At 38.5% G+C, this 23,685-nt stretch overlaps 1 pseudogene; it reads left to right on the top strand.

Moving 5' to 3' along the window:
* Nucleotides 1-2,882: 2,882 nt before the first annotated feature.
* LOC149503091 (uncharacterized) lies at nucleotides 2,883-8,924 on the top strand (annotated as a pseudogene).
* The last annotated feature ends 14,761 nt before the right edge of the window (nucleotides 8,925-23,685 follow it).

Here is a 23,685-nt window from a genome sequence, read left to right as displayed (position 1 = left end):
ACCTCTGCTAAGCTGAACCAATTAAATCCTCGAAAATTGCTCGTAATTTAAGGAAACCCTTCATGAAGCAATTTTAATGACAGCTATTTTTAAAAGCTTTATTACGTTCTTTTTGTTCTGGCAAATGCGTGGGTCTGTTCTTTTTGGTACTTTTGTTAGATGCGGTAATTAAACTGATTATAAATGGTGATATTAACTTGTCTTACTTTTTATTTATTGCGGACTGAGGATGTTGTTGACGATGGGCAGATCGCCGTCATCCCGTCCAGTGATATCTGTGTGCTTAGTGCGAGTTTCTTAACGTTGTCGATAGCGTAGAAGTTAAGCCAATTTTGTATGCAGTTGGAACAGCGCCCCTAGCGGTAAACGTACGCAAACGATCCCATTTCATACAAATATGAGCTAACTTTTACGCTATCGAGAACATTAAAAAACTCGCAATAAGCACACTAGTTATCAGAAATCACCGACTCCACAAAGTAAATGTCATTACTACTTGAATAGCTAAGGTCACCTTACCAGAACTTTCGAATTCAAACTCATTTTAGAGCGTTTTAATTTTATACTGGAGAAAGAGGACACTAAATTGGATAATGATGCCAAAAATCAAGTGTGGCATACAAAGTGTAGAAGAACACTCGTTTTGCGGGAAAAGGACCGTGCAATATCTACCGATAGCTGTAATCACTCATGTAAGACATAAAGAACCTCCCCGAAACTGAAATAGAAGTACATATTTTATACCATCAGGTTGAAGCTAATGGAAATTTTAACAAGAAAAAATGTCAATACTAAAAATAAAATTTTAGAAAATGTAGGTAGAAGAGAAATTACACATTAACTGGATTTATTTCTCGAGGTGACAGTGATTGTTGTAGTGCCAGTTGCTGCAGGCGTAGTTTCGATACCTTAGATTTCGGGAGACAAATGACTTTCGTGTTATAATGACTACCTACAAAAAAGTTAATAAATAAACCTTTCCTAACACGAACCATTCATACGGTAATTAAGAACCTAAAGATAAATCTTGTTCGTCAGTATTTGAAATTTACTGCAAACATAATATGTGGTATTTTTTTATGGCTAGATGGGTGGACGAGCTCACAGCCCACCTGGTGTTAAGTGGTTACTGGAGCCCATACACATCTACAACGTAAATGCGCCACCCACCTTGAGATATAAGTTTTAAGATCTTAGTATAGTTACAACGGCTGCCCCGCCCTTCAAACCGAAACACATTACTGCTTCACGGCAGAAATAGTCAGAGTGGTGGTACCTACCCGCGCGGAATCACAAAAGGTCCTACCACCAGTAAGAATGTGTGTCTATCGAAAGCTGGATACAATGACAGTTACCAAATTTTTGACACGATATCATTAAATAAAAATGGTAATGAAATATACCGTAATAAATTGATCTCCTTTTTATCTTTAATTGAGGTCTGGAGCGTACTTGATATTCGAATATCGTAGCATCTAAAAACTGAAATATTCAATTGTGATGTTCCTTGTATTTTGTGTAGGTGTTCGTTACAAAGAGCAAAATGACGTCTCAGCGGATGGGGAGGTTTACGGCGCTATTTCTCTAAGCCCGACTTGTTTCGACAGGAGTTCTTGGCGGCATCTTTAAAACTCCCTTGAGGGTTTATTTATATATTCGCAGCACGGAGTCGGCAACAAAACTGCGTTATCCTGGTCATTATTTAGTCATCGCCGGGCCTTTTCGTCCGCTCTGGGAAAATAAAATGCAGCTCAATGACTTGAGTGTGTTGCAATTTTATGCACACTGTAAAGCATCGCATTGTGTGTCGGGGCCTACATGCTTTATCTACAATTCATTTAGTTTTACGTCTCGTCGAGAGACATATTATTGGCATTGCAAATATGATCACTGCAAAGAAAGTGGAAAATCTATTGATACCGAAATTTTCTCATTTTAGGCTAGAAACTAGGGAGCTATGAAGGAAAATGAGCTTAACTTTAACAAGTGCGGGAGAGATCGCATGTCTTGAGAATTTAAAAAAAAACCGATAGTGTATTACGATTTAGACCGTGACCACAAATTGTTTTCGGAATCCAAATTTCCGTGAAGTATTTTGATACGACCTATTAGAAAGATCTGTGTACCGGATAGTATCTTTCGAGCTTTATTTAACAGGTGCTTCGAGAAACATTAGTTGGTCTGGTCGTTGCCGGTTACGAGCGGGCATTTTATGAGTCGGCTCCGGGCGACACCGCTAAATCTCCTTATTTCTCCGGGAAAACATAAACCGGACCTCGGCAAAAATTAATTGGCTCCCACGCTCTTTCTTACCGGACATTAAGTATTTCGGGTTTATTGTTTTACGTGCCATTACGTGATACATAAACTCTAGTTTTGTATCACAGGGAAGTTTTATTTATATATATCTTTGTTTTCTAATAATTTGACATATTTTATTTTAAATACATATTATGCACCACGCAGGGGCGTACTGTGACCCGCACGGGTGAGTACCAGCGAAGCTGTCTCAAATTCGCGTTTTACAGAGACAGCAGATATAAAATAAGTTTTATGGCCGTCAATGGTCTACAGTAACCTTCAGGGACCAGTACTGCCATAAACAGTATACTTTTAAACAGGAATAATATGTACGAATACTAGCATAAATTTCTACCCTTGAAACTTATTCCAAATGTTATCCTTGAATGGACTTGGGTACTGGCACGTTCGTATCTATTCTATGAGCTGTATGTAAAATTACATCAAAATACTATCAAAACTTACGTTCCGTCAAAACGATGTTATTATTGTGAGACATGGTCAGGTGAACAAGCTATACAAAATGGTAAACTACACTAGTTTCATTTTTATGTGGAAGTTAAATTCGGCGTGTTGCTAAAATGGCGGACCGCAAACATTGGGCACAGCTACTGTTGCAGTACTGTCCGTAAACCAGGTTTCTTTGTAAGCAAACGGAACTCAACTTAAAATAAACACTACATCTTTGCATTAAGGTGTAGATTTGTTCGAAGACGCAGCAGATGCTGCGGTTGCATCGCAGCGTCGTAACTCACGCGTGGCGATTTTATTTTAGTCTTCATAAAAACAGCTTTCTTTCACCTGGCACTTCTTAAACTTACCGACGAATACACTTCATTAAGACAGCGGTGTTTGTTGTGTAGTAAAACTTTATAGTCTAGAAAACTTTTAGACAAACGATCTTTACTTTGGATTGGAATAAGAATCTACAAGCGAATCTTGGTGAATAAAATTAAAGTCATTCGATTTGTTTTGGCTCGCAGGTCTGCTTACATGACACTTTCATATTAGTTCGATTCTTCTACATCTACATTGAAGATCAGCGGAGATCACAGATGTGACCCTGCAACAGCAACACCCCAGATTAGCTTTTGGACTTCTTCCAATAATAGACTCACCTGTTCAAGTCTGCAAAATAGTTTGAGAGGTGTATTTTTTCTCTATGATAAAAAGTTTTCTGTGTAATAAGACGATAACAAATTTTTATATTACATACTAACAATTAATTAATGATTGTAATGGTTTATCACTTTGTCGTTAACCACTCAAAAGAAATGTTTTTGTACTTGTTTATTCGCTATCCATGTAGTCGCACGTAATTTTTATTTGAGGTTCTGGAAACCGTGTACTTGTTACAGCTTTGGGGAATGTTTTTATCATAGTATTGTCAAGATGCGGAATATCAGTGCGATTAGATTCAACGAATTTGTATATCTAATTCATGTATTTTGCTGCAGTCATCGAGGTGTATTGGGCTTGGTTTTAGTCGTTTGATAATGAGGAGCCTCGGAATAAAAACAGATAAAGAACAAAATTTCTTTGGGTGATTACAAAATAATATTAGTTTCTAAGAATCTATAACTTAAATATTAACGAACTACAATCTACAATCTACAACTTTTTTGCTGTTGGCACCACTGTTTCGATAGCTAAATTACAGATATTTTATGGTTTATCTTCACATTAGTGCGTTATGAGAAGGTTTTTAGAAAAATTTGCCATTTTTGGAAAGGATTAAGTCAAGATTACTGCTGATGTGTAAGAGACAAATTAATTGATTCATTGGTTTCCTTCGTTCCTATCGTTCCTTGATTATAAATCAGTAACAGAAGCGTATGAGACGATATTACAAAATTGTCATTAAGTCAGTCTTATTTCAAGGCGAACGCGGCCTACGGTTTGTTCAGATTACGACATGCTGTTATTGATTTCTTATTGAGCTCAAGGACCCCCTCATAGAAAGCGGAGCCCTTGGAAAGTACAACATGAATACCAATTCACCTTGAGACATGAAGTCAATCGCAGTTCCATAGGAATAATGATTATTTGCCCTCTAATACAGGTTGTACCATCCAGACTAATACAAACTCGAAAATCCTTCACGGTACTCAAAAGTAACATGGCACAGCTTTTGATATTTTATCGTTTGTATAATTCATCGTTTGAGTAAGAACGATTAAACCGTAAAAGCTCATAATTAGATCTTTATTGTATAATTTATTGAGGAGGAGGAGGGTGGTGGTGGAGTTATATTTTCATAAAATTTCGCATTAAAAATTGCATAGAAGCAAAAGGCCAAGCAGCCTTTCCCGATTCGGGAACGAGCAGCTACCTCCGCCCATTCAAAGGTACGCCAAGAACATGATGCTTATCCTCGATAGGCCAGCTGGTCTGTGGTTCCGGTCAAAACCAACAACAAGTCGTCGTGGCCTAAAGGATAAGACGTCCGGTGCATTCGTATATAGCGATGCAACGGTGTTCGAATCCCGCAGGCGGGTACCAATTTTTCTAATGAAATACGTACTTAACAATTGCTCACGATTGACTTCCACGGTAAAGGAATAACATCGTGTAATAAAAATGAAACCCGCAAAATTATAATTTGCGTAATTACTGGTGGTAGGACCTCTTGTGAGTCCGCACGGGTGGGTGCCACCGCCCCGCCTATTTCTGCTGTGAAGCAGTAATGCGTTTCGGTTTGAAGGGTGGGGCAGCCGTTGTAACTATACTGAGACCTTAGAACTTATATCTCAAGGTGGGTGGCGCATTTACGTTGTAGATGTCTATGGGTTCCAGTAACCACTTAACACCAGGTGGGCTGTGAGCTCGTCCACACTTCTAGGCAATAAAAAAAAAAACCAAGACAAAAGAAAGATAAAAGATGAAGTAAAACAAGTTCACGTCCTAGTTGACAGTAGAAGTGAACGTTGGTTTGCCCTCTGCCACTACAGTTTCTCTATCGTCACTCACTTCCAAAAGCAACTTTAAAAAGATAAATAATTATACGTCATCAGGTGTAGAGTAGATTGAGTTTCGGAATCAAGTAGCCTGGATGCAAGATCCAACTGAAGTAAGAAAATCGGTTACAGAAAACTGAAGACCCACCGGTCGGCATGCCCCATATGAGGAGCTTATTAACCGATACTGTGAGGGATTATGGTGGTCTTTAGGTTCATCCAGATTATCCAGGGTCACGATGTTTATTGTACCATCTAGTAAGATACACATATGTACATGTATCGTGGTGACCAAATGGCTTAAAAATTTAATATGGCCCTAAACAAAGTTCATAGTCTGTGTTAAACGTTCTTACAATGTTGACCAATCTCGCACGGTGTTTAAACGGTAGTTAAACTGGCAATTACATGAGCGGCCAGTTAGTCAGGTGCCGTTGTTTAGGCGCCATATCACAGGCTGCAGTGATCCATTGCGATGGCCGCGTAATCCCGGCTAGAGGCTTTGTCTCACGTCCAGCTTACTTTTATTACCGTGCCTGCATCGCGAAATAAAACAAAATTGGCGGGAATTTATGGGCCACATCCCCAGCATGGCTAGTGGGGTGGAAAGTTTTCAATTCGAAAGAATAACTTGTTTGTCCCGTGTAATAAGGAGGGTTTTGTAGGCGGTAATATAGGGGCCGCAATGACTGTCGCGGGTTTCCTTAAAACTACTTTCTTGGTTTTATTACCTAAGTGTCGCATAGCAGGGACTCCATTTCGAGCAGTGTGTGTTGACTGTTTAACTTTTTTTCTTAACTTTGTAATGGTAGACTGCTTTAGTATGATAAGTACTACAAAGTGCATTCTGAGCTAACGAAGGTACCAATAAGTGCAATTACGTTAAAAAAATTGCTTAGTTGGGTGGACGAGCTCACATCCCGCCTGGTATTTTTTTTTTTTTTTTATTGTTTATGTCGATGGACGAGCTCACAGCCCACCTGATGCTAAGTGGTTACTGGAGCCCATAGACATCTACAACGTAAATGCGCCACCCACCTCGAGATATAAGTTCTAAGGTCTCAGTATAGTTACGACGGCTACCCCACCCTTCGAACCGAAACGCATTACTGCTTCACGGCGGAAATAGGCGGGGTGGTGGTACCTACCCGTGCGGACTCCCAAGAGGTCCTACCACCAGTGATTACGCAAATTATAATTTTGCGGGTTTGATTTTTATTACACGATGTTATTCCTTCACCGTGGAAGTCAATCGTGAACATTTGTTGAGTACGTATTTCATTAGAAAAATTGGTACCCGCCTGCGGGATTCGAACACCGGTGCATCGCTTCATACGAATGCACCGGACGTCTTATCCTTTAGGCCACGACGACTTCAAATTAAGTATTAAGTGGTTACCGGAGCCCATGGACAACTACAACGTAAATGTCGCCACCCAACTTGAGACATGAGTTGTAAGGTCTCACTTTCACAGTACAACGGCTGTCCCGCCTTTCAAACCGAAACGCATTACTGATTCACGACAGAAATAGGCGGGGTGGTGGTACTTACTCGTGCGGACTCACAAGACGTCCTACCACCAGTAATTACGCAAATTATAGTTTTGCGGGTTTGATTTTTATTACACGATGTTATTCCTTCACCGTGGAAGTCAATCGTGAGCATTTGTTAAGTACGTATTTCATTGGAAAAATTAGTACCCCCCTGCGGGATTCGAACACCGGTGCATCGCTACATACGAATGCACCGGACGTCTTATCCTTTAGGCCACGACGAATTCATATGTAAAAGATAGAATAAATATAAATGTAAAAGATATTAAAGCCCAATTATCGTTTCATAAAATTAAAGGTATTTTTGTCAAAATAAACATTGATGTATAGAAATATATTATTGGTCATGTTATGTTAGCCGAGTACGTTTACATCGGCCATAACATTTCTTCAGGTGGCAAATTGAATGTTAAAACGCGTTACCTGCCCCTAACTGAATAAGTTACGAGGGCGGAGCTATCGGTAATGAAACTTGAATGACCTCGGGCCTGTAAACCGTCTGTCGGATGGAAATTCCGTGTTTACGCGGCTCCATCGCCGGTTTGTTCTGCTGCGTTAAGTGCCACTTCTCAATGTACTGATATTGCTTTGGTCCAAATCGAGCTTTTCATTATTTTGATTTTGACGGGCGCCCACTTTGTTTACCTTAACAAAACAGGCCCGATGGTTTTAATGGATACGGCCCTGGTTTTGTTGTAAGTTTAGTTGTTCGTTTGTTTATTTGTTGTGCTATTGTTGTTGTTGTTGAATTTGTTATAATAAGCTAAAGTTGTAAAAATTACGATTGTATTTATTTTATTGCTTAAATGGGTGAAAAAGCGCACGGTTCACTTGATATGTGGTCACTGGAGATCATAGACATTAACAACGTAAATACCGCCACCCACCTTGAGACAGTCTTGTCCCTTTTTAGAGTAGGACAACGGCTGCCCCATCCTTCAAACCGAAACGCAATATTGCTTCACGGCAGAAATAGCAGGTGCAGGTGTTGAGAGCAGATCGCGGGCCCAAGGATTTTAGGGCCCATCCACTAAACGACTCCCCTGCACTTTTACACCCCGTCCGATCCTCTCCGAGGCCAGAACCCGGATGAGGGGGGGGCTACCGCGGTCAACACTACAACCAGACAGCGCGGCTCACCCCAAGGACGCCTAGCCGACGGAGCCTTCGAGGCGAATCAAAGGCCCTGAAACGTCGGCCTCTAGGTACGGCAGCCCGTCAGGCTGCCCAGACGGTGCCGCTGGTGTCCCGGAATACCCCGCTGGACCAGAACCAGCCCGCCGGGTCGGGACGCGATACACCACCATCCGGTCGCTCTATTACTCCTTGGCAGCGCGCTAGAGTGCTGGTAGAGCGCCGCGCGGCCTCTACCCCCTCAGGTCGCCCCTTGACCTTCACCGGGGGGAGTTCGCCTCTTACAGGGGCCGGAGTCGGGCAAAAGCCCTTCTACGGCCCCCGGCTCGGCGGCGACGGATAGGTGCGGAGAGGGATGAGCTCTCCCCCTCTCGTTCCGCCGCCTCCTTCTGCGAGATGGTATACTCGCAGAAGTCGAGCATCGCCTTCCAGGACTCATCGCTGCCGAGCATCGTAGCCACGACAGTCGGCAGCGACAAGTCCGGTCCTATTTGCGAGACAAGGACACGGCGTTGCTCCAGCCATGCGGGGCAATGTGCGAGCGTATGCTCGACCGTGTCCTCGTCGCAGTCATAGTGGTGACACTCCATCGTCGGTTCCCTCCGGGCGATGCGATACAGGTACCGGCCGAAACACCCATGGCTGGTAAGCATTTGCGTCAACCGGAAGGTTGACGCCCTTGGTCACGGTTCGTCCATTCCGCGAGGACCGGGCGCACCGCTTCGACGGTCCGTATACCGGCCGACGGGTTCACCAAGCGGCGAGACCACGCATCCAACACAGACCGCCGAGATTGGAGCCTCCACGCTCTAATTGCTCCTTCTCCGGGACGTGGTTCCCCCTGTCGCGAAGGTCACAACGCCACGCATAATCGGCGGTGAGCGCCCCCGCCTCCAGGTCCCAGGGAGGCGTCCCGGCGAGAACGCACGCCGCCTATTATTGCCTTCACCCTGGATATCATTCGTGAACATTTGTTAAGTACGTATTTTATTACACCACACGTCTCCTTCTTTAGGCCATTGCGATTTCAAAATAAATGAATAAATGTATGTTAATTTGTTAAGAGCTTTTATAAAGATAGTTATTATAAGAGTTGGTTAACGCGTCGTTAATTTTCATCACAAATGATGTCACACCTAATTTACAACTTCATTCAATTGAGTTTTGTACAGTTTGCGCCGTAATGTTGAAAAGTAAAGGTTGTTCTGCTCTACATCTAACAAAGGTACCATTTCAAGAAAGAATTAACCTTTAGCGGCGACGCTACGATTCTAGAAGAAGTATTATGATTATAGTGTTGATTAAAAATCAATAATACTATACTGCTGCCTAGATTTTTATTCGAGATGATACTATCATCTCGTTTTTACCATCGCGCCGCCCGCCACCGGAGTAGAGTTCATCCATACTACTTGGAACCACTGCGGTCATCTACAGTGCATTTCCAGAGGTATTTTTTGCCACGTACCATCCGGCTAAGGAATGAGCTCCCCTCCACGGTGTTTCCCGAGCGCTATGACATGTCCTTCTTCAAACGAGGCTTGTGGAGAGTATTAAGCGGTAGGCTTGGCTTGGCTTTGCCCCTGGCATTGCTGAAGTCCATGGGCGACGGTAACCACTCACTATCGGATGGGCAATAAAAAAAAGTGAATTTCTGCTTGAATAAAATCAATCTAGACTCCAAAAACTGAAGGTCAAACAAGTACTGGTAAAATTTAGGATTTAAATAATTTACGAATAACAGTCAGAATGTACAGAAAAATACAGATACTACTCTAACTACGTACTGTTCCCGACTGAGATAACTAAAACTTGCTTTGATTTATCTCGGTAAGTATAATTTAAACAGTGTCTACACCTAAGTTTTTTTTTTTGTTATTGCTTAAATGGGTGGACGAGCTCACAACCCACCCGATGTTAAGTGGTTACTGGAGCCCATAGACATCGTAAATAGCGTAATAGTAAGCCCGTAGATCTATAACGTAAATGCGCCACCCACCTTGAGATATAAATTCTAAGGTCTCAGTATAGCTACAACGGCTGCCCCATCCTTCAAGCCGAAACGCATTACTGCTTCATGGCAGAAATAGGCAGGGCGGTGGTACCTACCCGCGCGGAGTCACAAGAGGTCCTACCACCAGTAATTACGCAAATTATAATTTTGCCGGTTTGATTTTTATTACACGATGTTATTCCTTCACCGTGGAAGTCGATCGTGAACATTTGTTGAGTACGTATTTCATTAGAAAAATTGGTACCCGCCTGAGATTCGAACACTGGTGCATCGCTCAACACGAATGCACCGGACGTCTTATCGCTTAGGCCACGACGACTTTTAACCTACCCGCGCGGAGTCACAAGAGGTCCTACCACCGGTAAGTATTTATCACATCAACCTTACATCTAACTAGAATCGAGTCTGAGAAAAGAAAATGTACCTACCGTTTCTCAGAACAAGATCTTACAAACAAACGAAATTGAATAAATTTCGCAGAGACGCAACTCTCACCTAAAGTTTAAGAAGAACGCCAGTTACTCAGTTAGTCTCGATTCTGGACCGAGACTCGAACTTTCTATTTTTCGATTACCCGTGTTAGTAAGTTGGTGAATTTAGTTTAGGCATCCGTTCACATTGTCGCTTCGCAACTGAATTTCGTAACTTTGCAATGCGGACGTTCTTGTGTTTGGCTCCTCCGAATCCTTGGCTACTGCTTTGTACGCGATATGAATATTTCATTCGGAATTAATATTAATATTATAATATAGAGGCCCGAGTCTTCTCTAATGTCTGGCGCCTGCAAATAAACGGTATTTTGTCCAGTGAGTTTTTAACATTTGATTATGCACACTAATAGGACGCCGCGGTACCTAAATGTTAATGTTTATCTTTGGAATTACTCAAGTAGCATATACAAAAAAAAAAACGTTTTATTTAAAACATGATCTTCCAATTTTTTCATGCACACGGACACAAAATGGGCGTATAAAATATAGTATCGCTAATTATTAAATTTATATATGTATATAAAAATGAATTGCTGTTCGTTAGTCTCGCTAAAACTCGAGAACGGCTGGACCGATTTGGCTAATTTTGGTCTTGAATTATTTGTGGAAGTCCAGGGAAGGTTTGAAAGGTAAATAAATATGAAAATGCTTGGAATTAAATAATAATAACAATTTTGCTTTTCCTTTTCCCTCGTCGGACGGATTCCTTTTGTTTGTTTTAAGTTTATTTTATACAAAAGTTAGGTCTTTTATTTATCGATTGAAGCACTACAAAGTCCGTCGGGTCAGCTAGTTTAAAATGAAAAAAAAAATGTTAAGCATGTCCTTTACAACACAATTCGGATTTACGTAAACGCCAGAATAACAAAGAGGAAAATCCTAATAATGTATCCACGACGGGGAGCTGCGAGGGCCGTTCGGGACAATGTTCTTGCGTCATTTGTAACGTCTCAGCCGGCGATTATCAAAGCAATCAGGCGCTCTGCAAACTGTTACCATGCGACTTAGTGACGAGGCACATGCCGCTGGACCAAAACTGTCGATAGTCGATGAAAGGTTTTCTAAATAACGTTTTGTTTATTTATTTGAATCGTCACGTTAAGGAACATACAAACATACTAACACCAATACAAAACCTTTGCTATTTATAATCAATAATGTGATTGTGAGTTAATTTAGGTATTTGTTTGGAAGGCTTTACGTTTTAACTAATCAATCGGTCAATGTGAAAATTTGTACACACATGCAGTTCAGCAATACAAAAGAGAGCGTATTATTATAGTAGGTACCTTTCATTTAGGAAAAAAAGTATTATTTTCTTTATATTGTTTCTTCGATAACGCCAGCGAAGCCACGTGTAACAGCTAGCTAGCTATTTAGGCAAAAATGGTAGTCTTTTATCATGGTAAGTAACATGATCTGGAGAATGCCTGGTACGTGCTAGAATTAAGAAGATTCTATTTTATTATAAATATAGTTATATTTTATTTTATTTTATATTTTACGTACAAAAGCATCTTTAAATACTGGTTGTTATAAATCAGAGAGCAATCCCTGATTCCGTGAAACCGTGTTTTATCTTTCTCAATTATAAATTTAACGGATATGCAATTGTTGGGCACATCTAGTAATACATGAATGTCACTAATATTATATCGATGCTCAACTGATGATCAACAATAAAAACGACACAAACCTTTTTTTAATAAAAAATTTAAAAGAGTCATGTAATAATCTTCCTGCAAGAATTTTCTACATTAATCGACAGGGGTTTTCAGTTAAAGAAATTCGGGAAACCAAGAAGACATAGCTCAGAAATAATATAAACGGTAATTCGTTAAAGATAATTATTTAATTAAAGACAATAGTCACACGAACTCACCATCCTTCTGATAGTAACTACAATTTATAGAATGATATTACAAAAAGACCATCACAATATCTAGATTGTTATTTCTGCCTTTGCTGTTTTGTGAATTTATTTGTTCTTTTATTTTTCTCCTTATTCGTTCTCAAAGCACGAAACCCTTGCGTAATAATAGAGCAGTAAAATTTTATAATCTTATACCTTTAAACGAGCAATTCTTGTATATATATATATATAATCTGAATCTCGGAAACGGCTCCAACGATTTTCATAAAATTTAGTATACAGGGGATTTCGGGGGCGATAAATCGATCTAGCTACGATTTATTTTCAGAAAATGTTGTTTTATTCGTGTTTTCAATAATATAATCAACTTTATGACTCTTCCCGACATCTATTGGCGAATAATAATACTATTTTTACTGCTTTAAAGACACAACAAGATGGCGTTATAAAAAAAAAAGCCTAGCAAAGCTCGGTCATCATCTAGTAATATGTATTATATAATAGTAAACTATTTTTTGGTTTCATCGATTAGATGTTTCCCATCCCTATGGCAATTGACGAGTGTTTGCAGGAGTTTGGGCGACTGTGGTGCTGGGCGGGCCGGAAGTGGTCGAGGACCGTTCCTAGTTTAACTGTTGCGCCAGTTGATTGTACCGACTGTCTCGGAGTCTAACTGTACTTAAACAGTTATCCACATTAATACTCCGAAACATTAGGTTGATTGAAACATGATGATGTAAAGACGTCATTTCAGCAAATTTCCACTAAATGGTGTTAAGTGACTTTTAATAAACAATTAATTAATCAGGTAAGTAACTTAATTTTAGTTTTCACTGCATTCTCGGGTGAACGAGCTCACGGCTTTCCTGACGTTATCGGACCCGTATCGCAACGTCTATGCTGATATTCTCTTTGAGTCATGCGATCTAAATTTCAACTGAAATGTATTTAATATATATATTAATATAATATAATTTATTATATAATTCAAGTACTCCCTTCAAACTCCAAACTAGATAGTGGTACGTACACGAAAGAGTTTACCATACATCCGTTTTTTTAACCGTATAACCTGTCACTAGTGCTCGCGAAAATTTTTTTGAGGGTTAATTTTACTTTTCGATGTTATTATTTTTAATACGCTTTTATTAGTTTCATACGTATGTTTGTATGTATGTTAGTATGTAACGGAATCTTTGAATATAATTTTAATCCCCTTCAAAACGTCGGATGAACTCGAAATTTGGTATACTTATTAAGGACTGATGTCAATTCAATATTTTAAACAATTTGATCCGTTATCTTTTTTTTACAATTAAATATTTTTTTTCTTACACAATTTTTAATGCAAATTTATGAAAATTTATTTAAAATTTTTAGTTGTATTTTCTATAAAAGCGTATTTTTTTGTTTTTTTTAAACTAGTATTTTTTTATCATTTAAGTCGTTCGTGAAAACGAGTTAAGTATGTATTTCTTTTGAAAAATTTGTTAATTTCTGTGGGATTTGCACACAGGTATCGGGCATACCCCTACCCGTATCGTTTGATACGAGTTCACAAGACTGCGACTTCAAAACTTAATAGCTTATACGATAATATAATTTGGTTTCTTGTAATTATAAACTTTCTAGAGAATGAATAAAAACTTATGAATATTTATATAAGTAGTTTTAGCAAGAGTGCTAGTAGAAATAATATAGATATTTACTGGTCATTTATAAAAACCAATCTAGGAAAGGCAGCATCGATTTATTAACTGTTTGTCCGTTTGATATAACGTTGAAAAAACATTAGCTATTTTACATTTGAAACTGTATATATTTACTTTGTTATGGGATAATTAGATAAACTGGTGGCACCGACCGAGTTCACGGCAAACCCCAGTCAACCAGTAAACTAGTAAAATACAAAAACCAACCAGTGAAATAAAGGAACTCGACTATTGCGATTTAAAAAATGACCAATTCAATTACAAGGTTAAAAGCAAATACGTAAAGATTAGACCTTCAAATTGCGTAGATCGGAGAGTAAAAGTGATTTACTTTTGACTAGAAGCGAAAAATATGTACTTGGAATTACTGAAGCAATTCGGTGCTTAATTCGCAGGCCAGCCAAGAGAGATGGGCGGCAGTCGCTCCCCGCTCGCCCGACACCCGAGTTTAATTACAACGCAGGTTTATTCTGTCTAATTTCGGGAATTTTGCATTCCGCGCGCGAACCGCGGAAGGGTCAGAGGAAAAGAAAATGACATTCGTTAAGCAAAGGAGCAAAGAGCTCTGCACTAGTAATTACTTCTGTTCGTCTACTTACAGCTCGAAATAATTCTGTTGACCTCTGTGATTAAACCAAAAGCGAGGGTAGGGTACTCTTGTAACTATGCTTGAGACCTTAGAACTTATATTTCAAGGTGGGTCGTAGATTTCTATGGGCTCCAGTGTCCACTTCACACGAGGTGGGCTGTGAGCTCCTCTACCTATCTAAGCAATAAAAAAAATAAAAAATCTTGCCTAGTACCGAGTAAGTCAATCGCCTTCTATTCTTTGACGCGTAATAAGAAAGTGGCCAAATGTCGTTACTATTATTCCTGAAATCTAATCAACTATTTCAACCATATATGTAGATATGACGTTAAGTGACCGGTCCTGTTTTTGTGAGGTGTTTTAGGGTTGATTTTGTGAATTAAATCTAGATTTACTCAATATTCAATGCTTTTATTACGTTTCATTACCAACTAGCGAAATCTTATCCCAAAATTTTAATTTTCGTTCTATGTTTGGGAGATATATAGGTGAAAAACAAGTGCACGGAGACCCTGAAAACCTCTAATTTATCGTTCACAAAGACTCACTTCGACCGGGAATCGAATCGGTTTCCGCGGCCATTAGGCTACTCAGGTAACCAAGCGATCTTTTGAGCTATATTAAAGAAGGATAAGCATTTGAAGGTTATGTAGTTCATAACATAAAGAGTCTAACCTGTTTTTAAGTCGTACTGTTACAGGAGCTCAATGTTAAGATATGAGATGGAAACCTCAGATTCTTTCAAATCTTTTAAATCAGAACGCATTGTTTCGAACACTACAAAAGATACTGCGTTAGCGCACTCTTTGTGAGTTCTTCTTGATTTCATTTCGTACATTTGGATCTGCGCAGTAAAGGGTTTTGTGTTTCCGCTCCTACATCGAGTTCGCAAACTGGCAAAGTTTTCTCCTCTCCATCGTTACGAGGCGCAAATCGCCTGCGTTACAATTACAGCGCGGCCCACCATATTTATGCCAGCGGTAACCAAATTGCCCGATATTATTCCATCCCATTGAGTGCGAAAAGCGCAAATTAAACCGATTTTATATTGGACGATTTTCCTTGAGAGCGGGGGCGAGATATGTTCGTTGTTAGATAAGAAGCCGAGAAGATTGCGTTATGAAATAAGAAAGGAATTGCACGTTCTCAAAGAGTTACTTTTGGATAAATTATCTCGTTGCCAAATATTGAAATTGTTTTCATCACAATTTATTTTGTAGCCGAAAACGTTGTAACGTTATTAAAGTGATTTGACCTAATTTTGTGGAAGGATTTTTTGAGTTTTTGTTTATGTCAGACATATATTAGAAGAGTTAAGTAATGAAGTCACACATCACGTTTTCAAAGTTGTGGCTGTGTTGGGGAAGATTTCCTGTTGAAGTATTTCTATAATATTCTAATATATTTGCTTAAAATCTATAATATTAACAATAATTAGTTAGTTTATTTATTGACCATATTTGCAACAAAATTTTGACAACAGCTTTTTCTGTTGTAGTATGTCTATTTTTTATGGTGTTTTTTAAATAAAATGCACGTGATTAGTTTTGAACATTGCAATTATATAATACTTATTAGAATTTTTCAGACGGAGTAAGTAACACATGATTTTACAAAATTATTGCACTTGTGAAGTTTTCCAAATTTATTTCCATGCTACCCTACCGGAGTCAGGGGTGTCAAAATAAACCGCGAAACGCTACTAAAATTTTACAGCCGAGTTGCCCTCCGCCCTATGCGTAAGCAAACTGTTAGAAGAAAATGGAAAAGCAACAGAAAGATATATCTGTAAGGGGCTCAGATATTTGGGAAACTATATAGCCTAATGAAAGCGAACGAGGGCGGCCGGGCGCTAACAACTAATTGGCTATTCCGAAAACTCATTTGAACACAAAATGGTTTCTGTATTTAAATTTCAGCATTCCCTAAAACAATGGCGAAAGTTAAATGCACGCGGCATTTTTGGTTTCCGTGGATTTACTTACCAATTAGCTTATCCGCTAAATTACGGTCAGTCGGCAGTCATTTATCGACAGTTGTCGCCGTTCCCGAATTAATTGGATTACGTAAGCATGTGTGGATGGTAATACATTTAAGCCGAACATTATCTATAGGACTTTATTATGCGGTCACAATAACCTATGAGCAAGATATATATACTAATTCGATGTCTACAATGTCATTACTATTCAGATGGCCAATTTAGGTGCATTCGCTTCTGGACGATCCGAATGTCTGGCTCAGCTAATGACAGTTGTGGCCTGAATACAAAACGGCCCCCTAAATAATTAACTAATGTAAGTTTTTATAAAACTATAAAACACGATTCGCGCGCTCGATGTTACAGCGAGACAGTTTGTATAAAATAAATCAAATAGTTGATTTTCCCTGTTTGCTTAAATTGTGTTTCGTTTAAGTGTTTCGTTCGGGCTGCGTTTGCTCGGGTGGTTCACAACATATTGTCTGCAAACTCCACCGACGCCTCTCCAATAAATAAGCAGGTCACATATTGAAGGGGGCAGAGGGGAATACAATTGTAACTTTTCCTCTCCGGCTTAAGCGAACGCAAAAGTTTAAAAAATATATCTTCTCTTGCTCGCGACTCAAGACGTTCGCTAATACACAGCAAAGGTAATTTTGGCTGGACCGTGATATTCCAAAACGTAGTTTCAATAATGGAATAATAATTAATACAAAACTAGCCCTCTGTGAATGGAGAAGTACTATCATTGGTATTCGGTTGCCATTCTAGCGACCGTCCCTCTCGTAATTTTATTCCGAATAAGAATGAGAACCCATTAAATTTTTCAAAGATTTAGCGCACGACAAGCGACTTACTTCTATTAGGAGTTTTCTGTCATATTTCACGGTCCCTTATAATGTTTTTCAAAAGAAAATTGGTTTCAAATTGAAGCTTATAAGGCGGCTATGTTAAGTGATCGATCAGGGGTAAAAAGTTGCTAATCTTGTCTCGCGCTCCCGAAGTTCCGGTCGGTAACTCGCGAATATTGCTTAAAAAGAAGCACAACAAGCAATTAGTATGCAACGAAGCGGCGTAACATTTTTTTACATTATGCTAAGTCCCAAAGAAAAACTGTAGAAAGTACTGAGAGGTTGGGGGAAGCACTCCAGCGATTCCCAATAATTCATTACAGACCGTCGTCACGGGGTACGAATTAAAATTAATGATTCGCGAAGACAGCAGCAGCCTACGCAGGATGCCATTTTATTACCCAGTCACTTTTATCCAAAGAGATAATTTAGGCACGTTCCCTAACAGGTGTGGCTTTTCTCAGTTGGTAAATAAAAAAATCAAAAAACCTTTTCAAGTTTTAGTTACACAAATTTGTAAGGACTCGTTAAGTCTGTTGTTAAGTCATCTCTTTCTAACATTTTGTTTCTATTATTATTTTCCAAGAACATTCTTTATACCCCGAATGTATTCCACGTATGCAATTAGGTATCACCGGCAGCTTGAGTTCAATTTGGGTGTAATATCTTTTGATCCCATGTTGGGATTTGGCACGACATTGTCGCCGGATGATTTGATGAGAATTCGGGTGGCAAGACGCGACGCGACATACAAGTCAAGTTTCCAGTTTCACGTCACGCGCACTCGGCTCAAATAAGGCTTACGTACTACCCCCTACCGCCTCGACTGACACCCCAGTGTAAAATAGACTCTAGAATACCTAATGCGTCTACGTGTTAAAACTTAGTATTCCATCTTCTTTATCGTTGATCCTGTTGACTTCGTAATATTAGAATGAGAATAGTTCGAGAATACCTTATAAAATCTAACTTCTGTTCTTGTATAACTAAATTAGAAGTTGAGTTTGGATCGGAATTTGATATAGATTATTTTTATGTTATTAAAGGCGAAAGAACAAAAATCGCTAATAGCTCACAAAAAATTGTTAGTAACATTCAGATATAGTGTCGACATTTTAGTTAAACTGATTTTTTTTTAATTTGTTGTTGTATATTTATTTTTTTGAGGTAATAATAACACGGATAATGACATGTTTTATAATCACGGTATATCTTTATTTCTTCTCATCATAGATAACGTTATACTTCATTAAATTTAACGGCTCCAAGTTAGGATTTTCTTTTGTGTTGTCGTGTTTGAATATCGAAAATCTATCAAAAAAGATAGGGACTGCGACCGAGAATCCACTCGCACCCCGTGGTACAGAAGTCAGATCACGAGCGAATCAAGCTATCACGATTAAAAACTTTAGTAGGAAGATAGATCAGGAATTCGATTTGTACTAAATACTTTTTACTTAATTTAAATTTAAAAAATATATATATGTATTACTCAGGATTTTAATGGAAATTCCCATTGCTAAGGTTAAAATGTAGATAAATACAAAGGATAATTTTATCGCATAGCTTGACCCGAGTAACGCTGGGAATTTCTGCTATTACTACATACGGCACTGTGTTCGATGGTTCTACCTACCAACGGATCTATAAATCGATCGCTAGTTTATGGACCAGAATATGACAGAAGCAACTACTTTTATCCCGTAAAAAAATGCAACTTCTTTCATTATTTCTTATTTTACAACACCAACCTCGCAGTGTAATAAATACTTGTCATATTTATTAAAAATTAATGTATGCGAACTGCACATATTAATTAATTTGGCTCTTGGTGTTAGATAATAAATATGATGCGAACGGAAAATTTCGTTTAAACAGCCCATAATATATTCTACATCGTTTGTTCTCTTAAAAGAAAAGGTAATGCTTTATTACGGATATATTCTCAGAATAATAAATGGTAATAGATTTTAAGTCTTTGAAAAAATATGTGTGCGTGACTCGGCAGGCGCCGCGAGGTCGGCCCGGCGTACAATCGTATAGTCCTAGAAAAGGTGGCTAAGTCAACTAGAACCCTGTAATGAAACTATCTTACCCCTCTTTTAGCGCTTAAAGTATATAAAGGAGGGGTGCTGGAGGCTCTAGAAATATTGGTGGGTATATAAAGTGGCTAATATGAGCAGAGCACGCGTATGGAAATTACAGTGGAATCAATCACGAACCGCCCAAACATGCCCTATAGATAGCACAAACAATGGTTTTCTTACCTAATGGTATTCCATAAAGATTCATATCTTTCATTCCTCTCCAAGTAGATACTTTAATAAATTTCGATTCTTCTTTTCCTAAGTTTTTATAGCTCAAGTTTAGTTTGGGTTTTATTTAGAGTTATTCTATAAAAGCCTCTTATAATTTTTTAGAAGAGTTTCAGCAGTTACGTAAATCATGTTCTCTGGTTCACAAACCATTAATTATAAAGACTTTAGTTTATTTTATAACTAGTGGACCCGGCGAACTGTTCCGCCACACGGTTTGTTTCAAATACATCAACCGATCAACTTCAAAATTCTACTATAATTAACCATAGAATATATTACGTTTAGCTGTCAGTTGCGTTTTGTTATACCACATTTTATGCCACGTCCCATGGGAACGTGATAAAAAGCATCCTATGTCCTTCTCCTGATCCTAAGCTACCTCCTCACCCATTTTCAACCAAATCAGTTCAGCCGTTCTTGAGTTATAAATAGTGCAACTAACACGACTTTCTTTTATATATATATAGATTAACTTGTAATGTTGTCTCAAATTCGTAATTTTCTTTCTAGATACGAGTAGTCGTCGTTATTTCATTAAATTTTCAGATCAACGGAACATTAAAATTAATTCGATTTAATTTAAAATCTACTTTTTGAATACAAAAAAAACATTCTACAGAATGTAAGAGGCATATAAAAAAAAGGTCATTTTTATAATAACACTGTTATTGCTTAAGCAATGTTGTCTATAACGAAACGTTATTGTGTACGTGTTTGCAATGTTTTCTCTGTACGAACACGTAGTCACACTGAGCATACATAAAATAAGATAATAAAATACGCATCAGAAAATTCGAAATCACTTACGTATCTGGACCAGGCCGAACGGCTGGCGCTGTCCTTGCATGCCAATAAAAATGTAAATGCTTCCAATAAAAATTTTCTTTTGAAGCTGTCGATGCGGTCTTTCCTTTGATATGTATGTTATAATCAGGATTTTTGCGGTCGGTCGTGTGGCACGTCCGCTGGCGACGCGATCAAATGATAATAACCGCGATTTCCCAGAGGAGCGAACGATATCTGATAGGAATCATTGAATTACTCAGCACACAGCCGCTCCAAGAGAAAGGATTATACTTAGTCTATTGGGATATTAGAATGTGTCAAACAAGAGACAATATTATCGCCGTGTATATCTTGATTAGCCGAATCGAGTCATATGTACATACAAGTCGAGCTTACTTACTTACTTAACTTATAGACAGTATACGCTTCGAAGCGATTTAAATTCGAAAAATCACTTAGAGTGACAGGTTACTTTAGGTCTTTTTAATAAATTTGACTCTAAGAAGTACTCAACATTAACTTTGCTACATTTAACATATATTTTTTAATTCTAAGGAATTATTGAGTGATAAGAATATAATTATAAGTATGTTTCGATTAAGTATACTTTTCATAAGAATTTTGTCATATTATCATATGTCATATTACTAATTTCAGTCGATCATAAGTTATCAGGAATTTCGCATGCACGCGCCGTAAACTTATTCATAGAATCATATATTTAGAGCATACATGTTTCGGGGTGGAAGAATTTCAATATGTTTAATATTATGCAGGTTGATTCTTTGAGCTCGGGTCAGACACGGAGCATTTGAATAAACCGATATCGCGGGAGCCGAGAAAATATTGTCCGATAGAGGTCGCTCCGAACAACCGATTCAGTACCCCACCAAATATGCGTTTTCCTTTAAAAGCTTTATTATTATTAGATTCGAGATGTATCAGAAACGATCGTTTTAGTATCAAGAATAGAGAAGTGCCGTTGAATAAAATTCGAATTCGGGTTTAGTTCAGGCATTAACCGCGAATTCGGTCAACGAAGCACTTTGAAAACTGGGACTTCGGTAGTAATGCCGAAATCCGTGCTTATAGGTAAGAATAAGGGAATGGTTAAATCGTTCGTATGTTACAGTGGCTTTGTAAGTAATTCGTGATCGAGACACGCTCAGCAGATACGTCCCGATGAGCCGTCGTCCTGCCATTACACGCTGTAGTCGCACTTACATTAACGCTCTGCCAGATGAAAGATAAACATTTGACGTGAGGATGGGGCGAATCCGTATTCCCGTCACACGGACCGGGTTAATTCAATAGCTGATTGGATTTGGGGCACGCTGATCTCAGAGATATTTACAATACACGATTTATCACGTCGCCTTTTACAGAATAACTATTTTTTCAACATCGTATTGTTAATATTGTTGTCTTGTTAATACTGTTGATGTATACTGTAATTAATGACCATGTTTAATATATTTCAAATCGCCTTAAGTTTTAATTTAGTTTATCACTATAATATGTATCCTTATTAAATTTTTTGAAAGTCTAGCTTGAAAAGCCAATTTGTCATGTTTGTCATTGTTAGATTTGCGTAGTATGTGTATGTTTGTCAATCCCTCAACAGGAGCCGGCCCAAACGTTTACTACTACTGCATTAACGTAATTTTCTACTTAAGTCTTTCCGAAATCTTTTTCGTGTGTTTTATATTTTAATTTATTGACTAATTTGGTGAATAGGCACATCCCTTAAAGCGGGAATGGTGCTAGAGAATATTAAGCGCCGGTCTGTACCTACCATTTTGAGCTTCTTTTTTTTTCTTTCCCTACATATTCGTTGGTAGCTTAAGAGGCTATTCCAGCTACGACCGGACGGGCAGGTGAGCTCATGGGTTCAACCTGAGAGAATTCGCTAACACTAGCCCTAGTAAAAGCAGTGCTTCGCGGAATTTAACACCAGATCGGAATCGCAACCCACTGAGAAGATCCGGCCAGAAACTCAGTGCATTGTCTATGTGTTGGTTCGCTCGTCGAAGTCTTCGTCGTAATCGACGAGTTCAACGAGGACGGTGACCGATGCTTGAGGTTCTTAAAAGCAGCGAAAGTGAATCCGGGGGATCCGAAAATATATGTTTCGGGTGATGGCGGCTTTGCGTTGCCTCGTCGTGGTCGAATATGGCGCTTTTTCATTCCTGTCGCGAAGCATTAATGACCGTTATTATAATGAAATTAAGACTGACTTTGGCTTATGGGCCGTAAGATAGCTATCGATCTACGTCGATGAAACTAGTTTTTTTTAAATTAGACGTTAATCTTAATCGTACCGTTTTGTCATGTTTTATAAAAAGTCTAAATTGAGGCCGTCACTTCGGTCGCGCTTTTATATTCCATCTTGTGTTAACACTGCATTGTTCTGTGGGTACCCTGTTTGTTAAGCTGATTTGTTTGCAACACGACGCCTACGCTTCCTCCGTGATACCGGAGACATATCTTGGACGGTTCGAGTGTAATTGAGAAATTGAGATGAGGCTTACGTGACTGTTGATTTGAGTACATTTCTTAATAAATAGACCCTGTCTGAATACAAACATTCTTTCTTAGACGTGTTCAAATTTCATTCGTCTCAACATCGTAGACGCAACTGCATAAAGAATTGTAGTTTTAAATTTTCAAATTATTTTGACTTTTTTTGTATTAGTTTGATTATTTTTGTATCGTTAATCTGCTATTTGGTGCTTAGGCATATTGTAGGTTGTTATTTCAATTAGTTTTGAGTTGTAGCTACATTATGCTACTGTTTCATAGCAGATACAGTAACTGTTTGGAGATGGTGCGGTGCAATTTTCTTCATACGCTAAAGTACAAGTGTTTAAAAAAGAAATGCATTTATTAATTTCTTTTAAATACAATTGCTATTATCCCTGTGTATGAAATACTGTTTCTACTGCACTTATCTATGTAACGATAAATTTGACAATGGTGAAATCTACTTAATGTCCGTCTGCCCGTGATTGTAATATTCTCTTAGACTCCTAACAATGAGGTAGGAAATAAAAGCATAATTAAATTTTATTATAATTTTTAAAATAAGTTCGCTTCTTCACTTACCTACTCATCAGGAAACTCC

This window comes from Bombyx mandarina, chromosome 04 (genome assembly GCF_030267445.1).
Source record: "Bombyx mandarina strain Sakado chromosome 04, ASM3026744v2".
NCBI classification, from domain to species: domain Eukaryota; kingdom Metazoa; phylum Arthropoda; class Insecta; order Lepidoptera; family Bombycidae; genus Bombyx; species Bombyx mandarina.
This window is presented reverse-complemented; position numbering and strand designations above follow the sequence as displayed.